The sequence below is a fragment of the Aquarana catesbeiana genome, linkage group LG11, assembly GCF_042186555.1.
Source record: "Aquarana catesbeiana isolate 2022-GZ linkage group LG11, ASM4218655v1, whole genome shotgun sequence".
Classification (NCBI taxonomy): domain Eukaryota; kingdom Metazoa; phylum Chordata; class Amphibia; order Anura; family Ranidae; genus Aquarana; species Aquarana catesbeiana.
The window spans coordinates 29,615,855-29,634,098 of NC_133334.1; positions in this window are offsets into that span (position 1 = coordinate 29,615,855).

An 18,244-nucleotide genomic window follows, 5' to 3' on the forward strand; every position below is an offset into this window, starting at 1 on the left:
CTACTTTGGCTGCATTTAGGCGATCCCTGAAAACGCATCTATTGAGGGAAGCCTATCACACCTCCAACTAATCTTTTATCACTTCCATCAGCTCATTCCTCACAGTTACAACCTTTTGTACCACTTGCCACACCCTCTTAGATTGTAAACTCTTATGAGCAGGGCCCTCTTAACCCTCTTGTATTCTATTGTATTGTAACTATACTGTCTCCCTTTTATATTGTAAAGCGCTGCGTAAACTGTTGGTGCTATATAAATCCTGTATAATAATAATAATCTTGAGCTACTGAGATCAGTGAACAATGGGCTTTGTAGAACAGGTAGCACTGAGAAACAGAAAAAAAGTGAAAAGCAGCGTAAGGTCTGTGTCAAACTAGGAATCCCTTCCCTGGGGCCAACTTACCAGCATTATAACCCCTACGTAAAAAACTCTTACCGGTTTTTACAACACCCCTGGATGATGAAAATGCTGCAGATTCTCCCTCAACAGCAAGAGGCATTGCCTCGCCAGTCTAGCTTGTAAGGGGTAGGGGCAGGTGAGTGTTTTTTTTTGCCCTTCTAGTGATCCTGGTGCTGCTGAGATGCTAGTACGAAGTATTATTTTTGGTATTAAAATAATATAAAACGAAAGAATATATACACACAGTAGGTATGTGTGTAACCATTACACATTTCCTTTTAATGTAAGCTTTCACCATTTCAGTATATTGTACTATAATGCTAACAGAAACTAAAAACCGAAATGCCGGTTTTCATTCCACCTATGTACCAAAAAGGGGAAGGGACGTTCCTGGAAGTCCTTCCCTACACGTTTCATCATCAAAGTGCAACGTCATCAGTAGGGCTGAAACAACTAATCGATTAATCGACAACTAATCGATTATGAAATTAATCGATTACTATTTTCATAATCGATTAATCGGCCAGTAAAATAGTGGGGTTAAAAAAATAAAATGAGCCCTTTATAGTACAAAAAGAGCAAATCGCTACTGTAAATATTACTTTCACCGTTCTACAGTAAAAAAAATGAACCCCTTACAGTTGCGATTATTTGCATTTTTGTACTATAAAGGGCTCATTTTAGTTTCTTTTAACCCCATTATGTTACTAAACGTCTTAGACCTGGTTCACATCTATGTGTTTTTTGGTGCTTTTTGCAGAAACACACTACAGTTAATTTAACATGGTTTCCGATGGGACACGTTCACATCTATGCTTTTTTTCAGCCGCTGCGTATTTGGAAAGGGTCAAGGACTTTTTTTTTTCTTAATGCAAAATGGTGCTTTTTAGGTTCAATATACTTCAATGGAGAAGCTGCAGAAAAGCATGTAATGCGTTTTTGCAGCAATTTGTATTTTTTAATCTGCCCAACAACAAATTGGCCAAAAAAACAGTATTTCTCTTCTAATAGTGTATACAGTATATCTCCTCTAATAGTGTATATACAGTATATCTCTTCTGTCTGTTATTCTCAGAGTGGATTCAATATTTTGCTCCCTAACCATATAGTTGGTTGTTTATATTTACCACTGCATAGAGATATTTAAGAATGAATTGCCTTTTTTTTTAAACTTTACATATTAACTAAATTATACACCACACTTTTTTTTTAAGGTTATTAACCGATTAATCGATTAATCGAAACAATAATCGGCCAACTAATCGATTATGAAAATAATCGTTAGTTGCAGCCCTAGTCATCAGGTGCTGATGTCCTGAAGGACTTTTATTTATATCAATGGACATTAAGTCTCCGTTCTCACTGCCATGACTTGGGATACGACCTGTGAGACCCCAAGTCTCATGACATGTGAAATCCCATGTTAGTCAATGAGAGCTGTCTTAATTAGCACTACTGAAGTTGCTTTAGAAAAGGTTCCTGTACTACTTAAAGGCAGCTTCTATCCAACTTGTGCTCATAGACCTTACTGGAAGTCATCTACAAGTAGGATTCTCCTCTATATTGATGTGATTTGGATCCAACATTACAGGAACATTACACAGGCATTCCCTGCGGTGTAGCCCCTCCCTAGCTTCAAAGTTGCATCAAGTCGCATCAAAGTAGTATTTAAAGTGGAGTTCCACCCAAAAATGGAACTTCCACTTTTTGGATTCCTCCCCCCCTCCTGGTGTCACATTTGGCACCTTTCGGCGGGAGGAGGGAGCAGATACCTGTCTAATACAGGTATTTGCTCCCACTTCCTGGCATAGATCACCGCGGCGCTTGCGGTGACCTACGCCACTTCCGGCGCCTACACTCTCCTCCACCGCTGTATTCTGTGAGACACAGAACACAGCAGGGACCAGAGAGGACGCGCAGCGCGACTTGCGCATGCGCAGTAGGGAACCAGGAAGTGAAGCCACACGGCTTCACTTCCTTATTCCCTTACCGAGGATGGCGGCGGCAGCAGCCGAGAGCCGAAAGACAGATCGGCTTCAGCTGCCGACATCGCTGGCTCCCTGGACAGGTAAGTGTCCATATATTAAAAGTCAGCAGCTGCAGTATTTGCAGCTGCTGGCTTGTAATATTTTTTTTTTTCAGCGGACCTCCGCTTTAAGTCAGATCAAATCACCAGCAAATTACCAGGAATCATCCGGCAAAGTCGCACCATCAGTCACGTGACTTTCAGGTCGCAGTAGTGCGAACCCAGCCATAGATGTCTTACTTAGAGCAGCTCCTTATCTTTGTTATTTTGGTATACTATATACTGTATATATTTTTTTCTGTTGCCACAATTCAGCACAAAGCACAGGTGTTTCAAATATATACAGTAAAAAAGAGAGTCTGACAGAAAGTAGTAAAAAAGGGGTGTGCCACATCCCATGAATCTGAAGAAAACCAAAAGATACCCCTTTGTTGGGATTTTAAAGGCACTACCATAAATAATGCAATGTAAGTACAAAATAATTTTTATTACAAAAATAGAAAAAAAAAATAGACAAAATATATACAAATCAAATACAAAAAATATGTACAAATGGATACATCAAAAACAAAGTACATATGGTTATAGATACAAATAGCATCGAAGTGGAAGAAAAATCCAAAATCAGGATATAATAAGTCTCACTGAACCAAAGGTTCAGAGAGACTTATTATATCCTGATTTTGGATGTATCCATTTGTACATATTTTTTGTATTTGATTTGTATATATTTTGTCTATTTCTTTTCTATTTTTGTAATAAAAATTATTTTGTACTTGCATTGCATTATTTATGGTAGTGCCTTTAAAATCCCATCAAAGGGGTATCAAATATATACAGTATATCAAGTTTTTGAAGAATTGTGAGTTTTTGTTAAAATGACTAAAGTAAAAATTCCTCCTCCAGACATACAAGTCATCGCCATAAAAAGATTTTTTCTTTATTTTTTTTTAAATGAAACCACATGCATCCCTCTGTAACCCATTATTAGGTGTCTAATGACCCCGCCGGCCGGGCCTTGGAATGGTGAGATGACACACAGGAAGGCCGTTGACATTGTGTTGTCCTGACACGCAACAGCTTTGTGATTCAGAAGGTGAACACCTCCGTATAGAATTATCTCCACCATAATGATGGCCTTCTGAGATCCTTCCTCAGCCCCAGACAGCCCTTGACGGAGAGACTCTCATGTGGCGGTTTAGGGCCTGTTTTGGCTTTGATCTTCACTCAACCATCCTTCCGCTGTGTCTTCACTCAGGTGTAATAGAACAGCTGCCTCTTACCTGTCTGGCTGAGGTTGGGGGGGGGGGGGGGTGATTACCGTGCGGGGGTTTGGCGTGTCACTGGACATCCCCCTCCGGCTATAAGTAAAATCTTTTATCAAAAAAGACAAAGACCCGGGGGAGTCTAGACAGATGTGAACATGCTCGATGTGAATGCTTCTTGTAGGTCAATTATCAATTAGTCTCCCGCTTCAAAGGAGACATTATGAAACTTAGGTGGGACAGACAGGCTACATATATAAGGAAATCCTACGCAGCGAACGCAGTCCCTGTATCTATTTCGCAAATCGTTCACTGATTTTAAATGTGCGCGCAGCAATCCTAGCTCGCCATGTAAGTCAAATATCCAAAAAATTGCTGATTTTGTATCCTCTGATATAAATTCACATATTCATTATACATACCGTCTGCGGTCGCTCATATACACTCTTTTTCCGGGGGTGCTATCTCCTTGGTCTTTATGTAAGACATAAGCTTGTCTAAATTTTGCGTGAATATGAATATTGACAGGTTATTGCCCATGTTTTCTCTCGGTTGCCCATCTATTGCCTGCGTGTTCTCATAATTGCCTGTTTGCTGCCAACGTATTCTCAGAATTGCACGCTTGTTGCCTTCTTATTATCGCAATGGCTCCTTTGTTGCCCGCATACTTTCACAATTACCCGTTTGTTGCCTGTGTTATTCTTGCAATTGCCCGGCTGTTGCCCGCATACTTTAAAGCAGGGGTGTCAAACTCAATTTCATCGCAGCCACATCAGTATTATGGTTGCCCTCAAAGGAACGGCTGTATCTGTAAGACTAGAGGTCCAAAGCACCCCACCCCCTTCTTATATCAGATGTCAAGAGCTCCCCACCATCAGAAGTCAAGAGTCCCCCAATCCCCCTTACATTACAGTAAACCCCCCCCCCCTACCTTGTGCGCTCCTGGGAAGTAGCTGGGGGCGTAGATGGGAAGCAGAAAATTCAGGGTCTGGAGGAGGACCAGAGGAGGGCTGGCAGAGTCTGCTGAGTGCTGAGACAAGGAATGAAGGGGTGCTGTGTCAATACAGACAGGTGCAGGTGGAGGAGTTCTATCCTCCACTCTGCTGTTTACTGCTTAGACAAGGTGGGGGCGGAGACAAGGGGTGGACATGACATGAAAGACATGAAATGGCCTGGTTGGGCCTGATTCAGCCCCCGGGCCTTCTGTTTGACACGTGCTTTGTAGGCCAAGGTCATCTTTTGGAGCATGTTACATGTTACACCCATGTTTAAAGTGAACTTAGCCTTTAACAACAACTTTTTTCTTGGCCACATATACATACAATTGGCTGTTTGTTAACCACATATTTTCATAATTGCCCCATTTGTTACCCATGTATTGCCCCTTTTTATGCAGACATGTTAAAAAAGCTTGTTTGTTGCTTGTGTATTGTCATGGGTGACAGTTGTTTGCCAACACATTGTCAGCATTATTTTCCTGGATGACCAAAGTAGCATAACTGAATCGCCTGTAGGCCTTTAACTATTAATCCATACCCCTAAAATTGCAATATTGTGGCCCCGTGTCTTGACATTCCCCCTGACAGATGGCACAAGCTCACTTGAAGCAAGAAGTCTACGAGGCACCTTTGTCTTCCTCAAACTACCCCGCAAAAAGTGATGGGCTGGTGCAGGAATGGACTGGGACAGAAAATAGGCCAAGTAGGGGTCAAAGCAGGTGGAAAGAAAGATTAGTCAAATTCCAGGCTGGAGTCGGGGCAGGTGGCTGGAAAGAACAGTCAAAGTTCAGGAAGGGGTTGAGGTAGGCAGTGGGAAAGAATAGTTAAAATCTGAGTAGGGGTTGAGGTAGGCAGCAAGAAGGAATAATAAAAGTCTAGGTAGGGGTCAAAGCAGGCGGAAAGAAACATTAGTCAAAGTTCAGGCTGGGGTTGAGGCAGGGGGCATGAAATAGTAGCCAGAGTCCAGGCAGGGGTTGAGGCAGGCAGAAGGAAAAAACAGTCAAAGTATAGGCAGGGGTCAAAGCAGGTGAAAGGAAAGAATAGTCAAAATCCAGGCAGGGGTAGAAGCAGGTGGCAGGGAAAATAGTCAAACTCCAGGCAGGGGGTCAAGGCAGGTGGCAGGCAAGACTAATCAGAATCCAGGCAGGGGTCAAGGCAGGTGGCAGGCAAGACTAATCATAATCCAGGCAGGGGTCAAGGCAGGTGGCAGGCAAGACTAATCAGAATCAAGACAGGGGTCAAGGCAGGTGGCAGGCAAGACTAATCAGAATCCAGACAGGGGTCAAGGCAGGTGGCAGGCAAGACTAATCAGAATCCAGGCAGGGGTCAAGGCAGGTGGCAGGCAAGACTAATCGGAATCCAGACAGGGGTCAAGGCAGGTGGCAGGCAAGACTAATCAGAATCCAGACAGGGGTCAAGGCAGGTGGTAGGCAAGACTAATCAGAATCAAGACCGGGGTCAAGGCAGGTGGCAGGCAAGACTAATCAGAATACAGACAGGGGTCAAGGCAGGTGGCAGGCAAGACTAATCAGAATCCACGCAGGGGTAGAAGCAGGTGGCAGGCAAAAATAGTCAAACTCCAGGCAGGGGTTCAAGGCAGGTGGCAGGCAAGACTAATCAGAAACAAGACAGGGGTCAAGGCAGGTGGCAGGCAAGACTAATCAGAAACCAGGCAGGGGTCAAGGCAGGTGGCAGGCAAGACTAATCAGAAACAAGACAGGGGTCAAGGCAGGTGGCAGGCAAGACTAATCAGAAACCAGGCAGGGGTCAAGGCAGGTGGCAGGCAATACTAATCAGAATGCAGGCAGGGGTCAAGGCAGGTGGCAGGCAAGACTAATCAGATTCCAGGCAGGGGTCAAGGCAGGTGGCAGGAAAGACTAATCAGAATCCAGGTAGGGGTCAAGGCAGGTGGCATGAAAGAATAGTCAAAGTCCAAGAAGGGCTCATGGCAGGTGGTAAAGAAAAGCAAGACAGGAATAAGTCAGCAACAAAGACAGGAGATATTGTCAAAGTCAGGCAGTTTGGGTCAATAATGAGCAAGACAAGAATTAGCAGCCTAATGAACAAGGTAGGTGGTGAGAAGTCACAGCATCAGCCACCATAAGAGGAGTTTAAATACCCTCCTTGACCTTGCAGTCACTGTACAGCATTACTTAAAGAAAAGCTGTGATTGGTGAACCGGTAGAAATGTCTGAGCTCTGCTGTACAGTGATAGAGAGATTGCAAGGGAAATTCAGGCATTGCTTGAGTTAAAATAATGGCTTTAATGATGTATTAATGATTACAGAGTTGCATTTATTTGTCTTTCTGATCCCATAGTACATATAAAAACTTGAAAAACACCTAAAAATCCTTATTTAAGCTCAGCCGTCAGGTGATCTGCGTCCAGCAAAAAAAAAAAGCGCAGACCGCGTGTTGTCAGTTGGATTGTCGTGACTGGGAAGAATGCGGTCAGTCACAGCTGGGTACCCTGCCGGATCATTCATCCTCCCCAGCTCGCCCGCACAGCGTGATGAAATCTGAGATTTTAATTGTTTTCTGTAGGTGTGCTGGCTAATGCTGACAAATGTTTATCCAGGATGTGGGTTTTCTCTCTTCCTGGAGACTGGCGATTGTTCACTTTACCAGCAAAAGGCTGATAGCACAAAACCCCATGTGTCTGCCTGCTATGCGCGCAGCCGCGCCGATCGCCCCGAAAAAACCACAAGTGGCATATTTGTGGCATCGGAAACATTCCGTCGTCCTTGATTATTGCAAAGCACAAATAAGCTTTGGGTGGAGGAATCGCCAAGAATGCAAAAAGCGCAAACAGCCGACGCCTAAAGCCACAGAGAAAATAATCCTTTATATGTTAGGCTTAAATATTTTATTAAAAGATAAACTCCAGTCTCCCCCCCCCCCAAAAAAAAAATATAAGGCAGCAGCTACAAATACTGTAGCTGCTGACTTTTAACATAAGGACACTTACCTGTCCAGAGATCCAGCGATGTCCTCACCCGAGCCGATTCTTCGGTTCCAGGCGCCAGCATCCTAAAGCGGAGCTCCAGGCTCCTTCAGAAAAAAAATGAAGACTTTTAAAATGAGGACATTTACCTGTCCACGAATCCCGAGGTGTCTTCACCCCAGTCGATTTTTTAATCGGCTCTCGGGTGCTGGCGCCACCATTTCTTTTAAGGGAAATCGGCAGTGAAGCCTTGTGGCTTCACAGCAGGCTCCTTACTGCGCATGCCCCGGGGAAGGAGGTGGGGGGGGGGGGCTGAACTTCCGGGTGACTTGCCTGTTGGACTGTGAGATGTCTAATTTGCACCTTTCTTAAAGAGGAGCTCCAGGCTCCTTCAGAAAAAAATTTAAAGTCTGCAGCTACAAATACTGTAGCTGGTGACTTTTATTATAAGGACACTTACCTGTCCAGGGATCCCGCGATGTCCTCACCCGAGCCGATTCTTCAGTTGGCTTCAGGTGCAGGCGACGGCATCTGTAGTAAGGAAAAAAGGATGTGAAAGCCTTGCGGCTTCACAGCCTGTTTCCTACTGTGCATGCGTAAGTCGCGCTGGGCCTTGTGAATGGTCCCGTAGTCTTTTGAGACCTGTGATGTGTCCCAGAAGACTGCAGGGGAAGAATGGGGGGGGGGGAGGGGGGGTCGTCGAACTTCTGGCTTAGTTCGCCACAGCGAGAGGGTTGCCACCTTTTCTTCAAGCCAAACAGGCGGACGTGGACATTGGCTCAGCGTGTCCCTCCTAAATGTAGACTATAGAGGTGTACATTGTGCTGGAAACTGAGAAGTAACTGGAGAACAGTTGTGGTGTACATGGTGGACGTTCATTTTCCCACCTTAAGGTCGAGTATTTCCCCACATCAACCTCAACCTTGTCTCAGGGCCTTGATGAAGATGACACAAAACAGAGGCCCTGCAACCAAGTGCCTAACGTAGCCCAGGAGAACCCACGCGGGTTAGGCCTTCCATGTGACCCACACTTGGCGCCCAACGAGGAGGGAATCAAGGAGGGCGTGTCACTGATGCCCCCCAACCCTACAGGCAGCTCATTAAAATGAATGCCAATGCACCCGAACAGACAAAGAAAGGACATGTAGCACAGTGCCCTACAATACATGGTAGTGCATTATCATGCATTGCAGTGTGCTGCACCCGTATGTATGATGGAAGTGATTTACCTTTGTATAATGGGGTTCCATTGAAAATGAATGGCACTGCAATGCACTAATTTGTGCATGGTGCATTGCGGAAATGTACGTGTTACCACACTGCACCAGAATAGGTGTAATTGCCATTAGTCTGGGAGCAGCTAGAGGACTACTTATCTTATTCATCACATCCCCAACAGTCGGCACTCTTTTCTGCTCCCGGAATGTGGATAGCCCTTAATGTGTCCATATACAATGCAGAACCGCTGGTCCTGCACTGTACATGCTGGCATCAGGAGTGGGGGTGCTGCAGAGGATTGGCTCTATAGGTACCTCTGTACCAGTGATGGTGAACCTTGGCTCCCCAGATGTTTTGGAACTGCATTTCCCATGATGCCCATGCACTCTGTAGTGTAGTGGAGCATCATGGGAAATATAATTCCAAAACATCTGGAGTGCCAAGGTTCGCCATCACTGCTCTAGACTAAACAAGCCGACTGGGAGGGAGGATAGTAAGTAATTGATATTACACCCTCTGTTTTTAAGCACTTTCAGCAGCTTATTTAATCATGAGTATGCAGCTTCTTCATCTTTTAATCCTTGCCTATGTTCCAGTTTAAGCTGGTGCCATGATCACTGCCCCAGGTTTCCTGTGTCAGGGTGGCTCTTTTCTCTTGCAGCACCCTATGGAGCCACCTTTGCATGCAGGGACTAGAGTTGTGTCTTCTCATACTGTGTGCATTAATTGAATCAACAGGGGAGTACCTGGCCTTTCTAGGCTATAGGGCTGTGTGTTTCTATTGATGTACACAGTGTAGGGAGACGCAACTCTAGTCCCTGCATGCAAGGGTGGCTCCTTTCTCCTGCAGCACCCTATGGAACCACCCTTGCATGCAGGGACTAGACTTGTGTCTCTATACACTGTGTACATCAATAGAATTGAAAGGGAGTGCCTTGCCACCCTAGGCTATGGGGCTGTGCGTTTCTATTGATGTACACAGTGTAGGGAGACACAATTTTAGTCCCTGCATGCAAGGGTGGCTCCTTTCTCCTGCAGCACCCTATGGAGCCACCCTTGCATGCAGGGACTAGACATTTGTCTCTCTACACTTTGTGCATCAATAGAAACAAACAGTCCTATAGCCTAGGATGGCAAAGCACTCCCCTCCCCCTCCCTCCCAATCTCCAAGCTGGAGACTGCACTGTCCACTATTAAAGTGTTACTAAAGTCTCCTTCTTTTTTTGTTAAAAACAACAAACATGTTATACTTACCTCTTCTGTGCAGTTGGTTTTGCAGAGAGCAGCCCTGATCCTCCTCTTTTCGGGTCCCTCTTCTGTGCTCCTGGCTCCTCCTTCCTGCCGAGTGCCCCCCACAGTAAGCAGCTTGCTATGGGGGCACCCGAGCCGAGACGCTGCTCTGTGTGTCCATTCAGACACGGAGCCGTAGCCCGGCCCCACCCGCTTTCTCTCCTCATTGGCTCACTGACTTTGATTGACAGCAGCGGGAGCCAATGGCGTCACGCTGCTGTCTCAACCGTTCAGGAAGGGAGTCCCGGACAGCTGAGTCTCTCGTGCAACATCGATGGATATAGATGAACCTCAGGTAAGTATTAGGGGGGGCTGAGGGGGGCTGCTACCAGGGGTGGACTGACAACTCATGGGGCCCCCGGGCAATAGGAGATTATGGGGCCCCCAGGCAATAGGAGAAGATTATGGGGCCCCCAGGCAATAGGAGATTATGGGGCCCCCAGGCAATAGGAGATTATGGGGCCACACAGTATACACACACACATACAGTATACACACACTGAAAAGGTACTGGACAGGCGGGGCAGCTATAATCTTGGGATTTTTAAAAAAACACAGATTTTTACATACTGTCCCTGGTTTTATTGAGGCTGGCAACCCTGATGGGGCCCCTTAGGGCATGAGGCCCGCGGGCAGTGCCCGAGTGCCCGAATGGTCAGTCCGCCCCTGGCTGCTACACACAGAAGGCTGTTTATTCTAATGTATAGAATGCATTAAAGCGGATTTTTTTTTAAAAAGTCAGTAGATACAAATACTGCTGACTTTTAAAATAAGGACACTTACCTGTCCAGGGCGCCCGCGATGTCGGCACCCGAAGCCGACCCGTCCCTCGGCTCTCAGGTGGAGGAGCCGCCATCTTCGGTAAGGGAATCAGGAAGTGAAGCCTTGTGGCTTCACTTCCTGGTTCCCTAGTGCGCACGCGCGACTTGCGCTGCGCAATCCCACTGGTCCCTGCTGTCTCCTGGGACCTGTGTGTCTCTCAGAAGACAGTGGGGGGGGGACGGAGAAGGCGCCGGAAGTGGCATAGATACCGGCGGGTGGCTTGGCTATCTATGCCCAGAAGTGGGAGCAAAGTACCTGTATTAGACAGGTATCCGCTCCCCCCTCCCCCCCCCCCCTGAAAGGTGCCAAATGTGACACCGGAGGGGGGAGGATTCCGATTAGCGTAAGTTCCATTTTTGGGTGGAACTCCGCTTTAAGATAAAAAAAAAAAAAAAAAAACTTCTCCCTTTATAACCACTTAACCTTGTTCCTGTGGAGACCAGAAGTTCAGTGAAGCAGCACTGAGAGAGCAGGAGCCAGCAGAAATAGTTGTAACCTGCAAGTTCTGGTGTAAGAATTTTACCAAATAGTTTACTGGAAAATGTTTATTTTATTGCGCTCAAGGTGTAAAGCTAAGAAACGTGAGGGTTTTATTACTACTTTGCATCAGAGGCCTTCAGGTGGAAAAGTTCACGGCTAATTAGCATCAAAGAAAGGAACCGTTAAACCCCCATAATGATCCGATTTCATGGGCAGCCGATCGTCATACACAAGTCCTTTGATTTTGCAGAAAAATAATGACGCTGGGCGAACGGCGGCGGCTTGTATGGTGAGTCACCGCTCCCAAAACACTGGAAAATACATCTCCAGCCATGGAGACGCAGCTGAATCATTCCTCCAAACAAACCCCCTGTATACTCACAGAGGACGCCTCGGGGAAGAGACTCGGCAGAATTCAACTGAAACTTGGGATGAGTCCCTCTTTGTCTATAGGGAACTTCAGAAGAGTGTTGGCAGGGAGGGGGGTAAATATTGTGTCTGATTCATCAAACGAGATGTACCTGGAGGGGGACCGGGAAGAGTGCGGTTATTGGTGGACTTATTATAAAGAAGTACAGAAGACCAAAAAATACCAGCCACACCCAAACCGAAGGAAACCTCTAATGACTTTTATGGTAGCATTTTTAATTTTTTACAATTTTATACATTTTTTTTCCTTATGTGTGTAAATAAAGTTGCTTTACAAATACATTTTTGAAGCCCAACTGCAGCCTTTGTTAGGTATTCACAGGGCCGCCATCAGGGGGGGGTACAGCTGTAAGGGGCCCCCAGGGGCCCGCCCGGGCCAGAAGAAGGCAGGACGGGTGAAGGGGAGCCGTCTTGTGCTCTATAGAAACGATCTTGCAGCTTCTGCTGCTCTCTGTGTCATTGAGCTCAGACATCGAGCTCTTTACTGCCACCTCTGGCTACTATGTGCATGTGCAACCCTCGTGTTAGCTGCCTGTACTGTGCTCCTCTGTGTCAGCAACATGTCAGCTTTGTGAAAACGAGCTGGGATTAGGTTGGAAGCTTCCCTTTACAAGGAGGGGCTGTGAAGGAAAGGGAGGGGGGCTGTTTGTGTACAGGGAGGGGCCAGAGCCTTGTGTGTTTACAAATTTGTTTGTGTATGGGGCTGACATATATATACAGGTGGGGGGCGGCTGACATATATATAAAGGTGTGAGGGGGGCTGGCATATATACAGGTGTGTGGGGGGCTGACATATATACAGGTGTGAGGAGGGCTGGCATATATACAGGTGTGGGGGGGCTGACATATATACAGGTGTGTGGGAGGGCTGACATATATACAGGTGTGGGGGGCTGACATATATACAGGTGTGGGAGGGCTGACATACATACAGGTGTGAGGAGGGCTGGCATATATACAGGTGTGGGGGGGCTGACATATATACAGGTGTGTGGGGGGCTGACATATATACAGGTGTGTGGGGGGCTGACATATATACAGGTGTGTGGGGGGCTGACATATATACAGGTGTGTGGGGGGCTGACATATATACAGGTGTGTGGGGGGCTGACATATATACAGGTGTGGGGGGGCTGGCATATATACAGGTGTGTGGGGGGCTGACATATATACAGGTGTGTGGGGGGCTGACATATATACAGGTGTGGGGGGGCTGGCATATATACAGGTGTGTGGGGGGCTGACATATATACAGGTGTGTGGGGGGCTGACATATATACAGGTGTGGGGGGGCTGACATATATACAGGTGTGTGGGGGGGCTGACATATATACAGGTGTAAGGAGGGCTGGCATACATACAGGTGTGAGGAGGGCTGACATATATACAGGTGTGAGGAGGGCTGACATATATACAGGTGTGTGGGGGGCTGACATATATACAGGTGTGGGGGGGGGAGCTGACATATATACAGGTGTGAGGAGGGCTGGCATATATACAGGTGTGGGGGGCTGACATATATACAAGTGTGTGGGGGGGCTGACATATATACAAGTGTGTGGGGGGGCTGACATATATATACAGGTGTGGGGTGGCTGGCATATATACAGGTGTGGGGGTGGGGCTGACGTATATACAGGTGTGTGGGGGGCTGACATATATACAGGTGTGAGGAGGGCTGGCATATATACAGGTGTGGGGGGGCTGACATATATACAGGTGTGGGGATGGGGCTGACGTATATACAGGTGTGTGGGGGGCTGGCATATATACAGGTGTGGGGGGGCTGACATATATACAGGTGTGGGGGGGGACTGACATATATACAGGTGTGAGGGGGACTGACATATATACAGGTGTGAGGGGGGCTGGCATATATACAGGTGTAGGGGGGCTGACATATATACAGGTGTGGGGGTGGGGCTGACATATATACAAGTGTGAGGGAGGCTGGCATATATAAAGGTGGGGGGCTGACATATATACAGATGTGTGTGGGGGGTGGGGCTGGCATATATACAGGTGTGGGGGGGCTGACATATATAAAGGTGTGTGTGTGTGTGTGGGGGGGAGATGACATATATACAGGTGTGTGGGGGGGCTGACATATATACAGGTGTGTGGGGGGGCTGACATATATACAGGTGTGTGGGGGGGCTGACATATATACAGGTGTGTGGGGGGCTGACATATATACAGACGTGAAGGGGCTGGCATATATACAGGTGTGGGGGGGGGGCTGACATATATAGGTGTGGGGGGGTGGGGCTGACATATATACAGGTGCGAGGGGTAGGGTTGCCACATCATCCCTTCAATCCAGGACACACAGAACACAGGTTCTGTGGCTGATTAAGGTGGTAATTAAACTCACTTGGTGCCTTATCTGCATTAAATCAGCCTCAGAACCTGTTTAATTTATATGTGTCCCGGATTAAAGGGATGAGGTGGCAACCATAGTGAGGGGGGCTGTCATATATACAGTTGTGGGGGGGGGGCTGACATATATACAGGTGTGAGGGGGGCTGAGTGTGTACAGGTGTGTGGATTCGGTGTGATGGCCCATGGGCAAGCCATGGGGAATGTTAGTGGGGTCAATCTCGGGGAGGGGGGGGCCAGGCCTAAAGCTGTGTAAGGGGCCCAAAAATGTCTGATGGCTGCCCTGTGTATTCATACTGTAGTTGCCAAGTGTCCTGGATTCTGTGGGATAGTCCTGGGATGTTGGACATTGTCCTGCAGTGTTTGTGTAACATGGGCTGTCCCGCTGGATCCAGGACACTTGGCGTTTGGTGGAGCGGTAGGTGCTGGAGCACTCCCAGAATTGGCAGCCATCGATACCAATGTTGGGGGTTCTTGTTATGGCCTCTGGCACCAATGTTGGGGGTTACTGTTGTGGCAACTGATGTGAATGCTGTGGGTTTTTATTGGGGCTTTTGACACCACTGCTGGGGGTTATTGGTGGGGCTAAAGGAACCAATGCTAGGGGATATTATTGCACTCACTGACAGCATTGTGGGGGAGCCATTATTGCTGCCACTGACACCAATACTACAGTTTATTATTACAATCACTGAAACTAATGCTGGGGGGTTAGTATTGTCGTCTCTGACACCAAAGTCGAGGGGTTATTGCTGTGGCAACTGATATCAATGCTGGGGGTTATTATTAGGGTTACCAACACCACTGCTGGGGGTTATTGTTGGGGCTGCTGACACCAGTACTAGGGGTTCTAATTGAATTCACTGACACCAATGTTGGGGACTAATATTGCTGCTACTAACACTTGTTGGGGTCACTGAAACCAACACTGGGGGTCTCTATTGCAGCCATTGACATCAATGCTGAGGTTATAGTTGGGGTCACTAACCCCAATGCAATAAGGTTATTGTTGCACCAAATGATGCCAATTATCGGGGTTATTATTGCGGGAACCCATGCCAATACTGGGGTTTATTATTGGGGCTACGGATACCAATGCTGGTGTTGCTACTGAGGCTACTGCACCAATGATGGAGATTATTATTGCTGCCATTGACACAACTGTTGGGTATTATTATTGCTGCCACTGACACCGATGATGGGGTCATTATTGCAGTTACTGACACCAATAAAATTGCATCCACTGAAACCAATGTGGAGTTATTATTGCAGTCACTGATGGCAATGGTAGGGATTATTACTGCTGCCACTGAGACCAATGCTGGCGTTATTGTTGGGTCACTATCACCAATTCTGGGGGTTATTGTTGCTGTAACCAATGCCAATTCTTCGGGTTGTTGCTGGGTATACTGACATAATGTTGGGGCTACTGCACCAATGCTGGGAATTATTATTGCAGTCACTCGCTCCAATACTGGGGGTTATTATTGCAGTTGCAGTCTTGCTGACACCAATATTGGGGATTATTATTGTGACCATTGACACCAATGTGAAGTTATTACTGAGGTTGCTGGCACCAGTGCTGGGGGTTATTGTAGAGGTCACTAACACCAATGCTGGAGGTTATTGTTGTGCCAATTGATGCCAATGCTGGGGGTTATTATTGGAACTACTGATACCAATGCTGGGATTGCTACTGAGGCTATTGCACCCATTGCGAGGATTATTATTGCTGCCACCAGTGCTGGAGATTATTATTACTGCCACTGACACCAATAATGGTGGATATTATCGCAGTTGCTGACACCAATATTGGGCATTATTATTGAGGCCACTGAAACCAACATGGAGTTATTATTGCAGTCACCGACGTCACCAGTGCTGGCACTATTGTGTGGTCACTAACACCAATTTTGGGGGTTATTGCTGTGGCAATTGATGGCAATGATGGTAATTATTATTGCAGCAACCAATGATAATTCTGGGGGTTGTTACTGGGGCTACTGCACCAATGCTGGGAATTATTATTGCAGTTGCTGACACCAATATTGGAGATTATTATTGTGACCATTGGCACCAATGTGAAGTTATTACTGAAGTCGCTGGCACCAATGCTGGGGGTTATTATTGCTGCCACTGACACCAATGCTGGGGGTTATTGTTGAGATCACTACACCAATCCTGTTTTTTTTTTTTAATTGTGGTAACTGATGCCAATGCTGGGGGTGATTGTACAATGGCTATACTGCACTTACCATGTAGTGAGCAATAATGGCTGCTTCCACATCCATACATCAAGACAAGCTATTTATATTTCAAGGATTTTGAAATATGTATTGTCTCTGGGGCTGATAATGTATACATACGTATCTAAATATAATTCAAAGACTACAGATAACCTTTATGTTATGAAAATAATTCCTATAGGACTCTGTATTGTGATCATATCAATTGTAGGTATAGACAGACTATTTCTCTTCTAGCGTAGAACTCGCTGAGTATTACATTTCACTGCTCGGTGGTTCCTTCTATCAGTCATACTTTGTTCTGTTGTCAGTTATACGTCAGTCACTTTGTTTGATTCTATGAAAGAAAATGCATTATAATAAATCCCACAGCAGCTGCTGGAAAGGGAAGTAATGACGTGCAGAAGGCACTTTTGAACACCGAGATACAATAAAGTGTAACTAAACCCAACAATATATTATATATCAGTCTACCAGTCCTGAGGTTGGATTCACGTCTCTGAGTGTTGGGAACTTGTGCAAAAAAGCATGCTGCACTTTAGATGCCCAGCGCTGCTGATGTGTGGGGTGCCGTTAGAAATGAATGGCACACTATGCATCAACAACCGTGATGCGTTTTCGCATGCGCCAAAGTGCATGGCGCCAATGCTTATGTATTGCTGTCACCTTTGTATCTATTACATTTATGTTGGCTGCTTTGGTCACCCATTGGGTGAAGAGGGATTGATTTGTCCTGCTGCCTGTCCCTCCATACGCCGCTCCATTGCTCGGTCATATTAGTGACATGAAGGTTGATGGGAGGAACCATTGGGCCCGGCAGGGGACACAGGGGATCGTCACTCCTGTTGTCACTCCTGGAAGTGTCGGTTTCCCAGCACAATTCGGGGGGACAATTCCTTGTCAACTGTGGGGCATTTGGCAGCGCAAGCAGTAGTAAATCTGAAAAAAAAAAATCAGTTTTTTTTTTTATTTGATATTGGTGACGGGGTTGCTTTAACGTAGATGAAATATATCTCATGCAGTGTTTGTGGCAATATTTACTCTCTTTCTTGAGCTCTGCCCCATAGTTCTTCTTTAGCACCACTAGATGTCCTCAGTCTGATGCAGTGGCGGCTGGTGCTCAAAATTTTTTTGGGGGGGGGGGCGAAAAAACAAACTGAAAAATACTGAAACCCCCCTCCCCCCATCAATTGCAGCCTCACTGTGCCCATCAAATGCAGCCATTGTGCCCATAAAACGCAGCCATTTGTGCCCATCAAATGCAGTCACATGTGCCCATCAAATGCAGCCATCTGTGCCCATCAAATGCAGCCACCTGTGCCCATCAAATGCAGCCACTTGTGCCCATCATGTGCAACCACTTGTGCCCATCAAATGCAGCCACCTGTGCCCATCAAATGCAGCCACCTGTGCCCATCAAATGCAGCCACCTGTGCCCATCAAGTGCAGCCACTTGTGCCCATCATGTGCAACCACTTGTGCCCATCAAATGCAGCCACTTGTGCCCATCATGTGCAACCACTTGTGCCCATCAAATGCAGCCACCTGTGCCCATCAAATGCAGCCACCTGTGCCCATCAAATGCAGCCACCTGTGCCCATCAAGTGCAGCCACTTGTGCCCATCATGTGCAACCACCTGTGCCCATCAAATGCAGCCACCTGTGCCCATCAAATGCAGCCACTTGTGCCCATCAAATGCAGCCACCTGTGCCCATCAAATGCAGCCACCTGTGCCCATCAAATGCA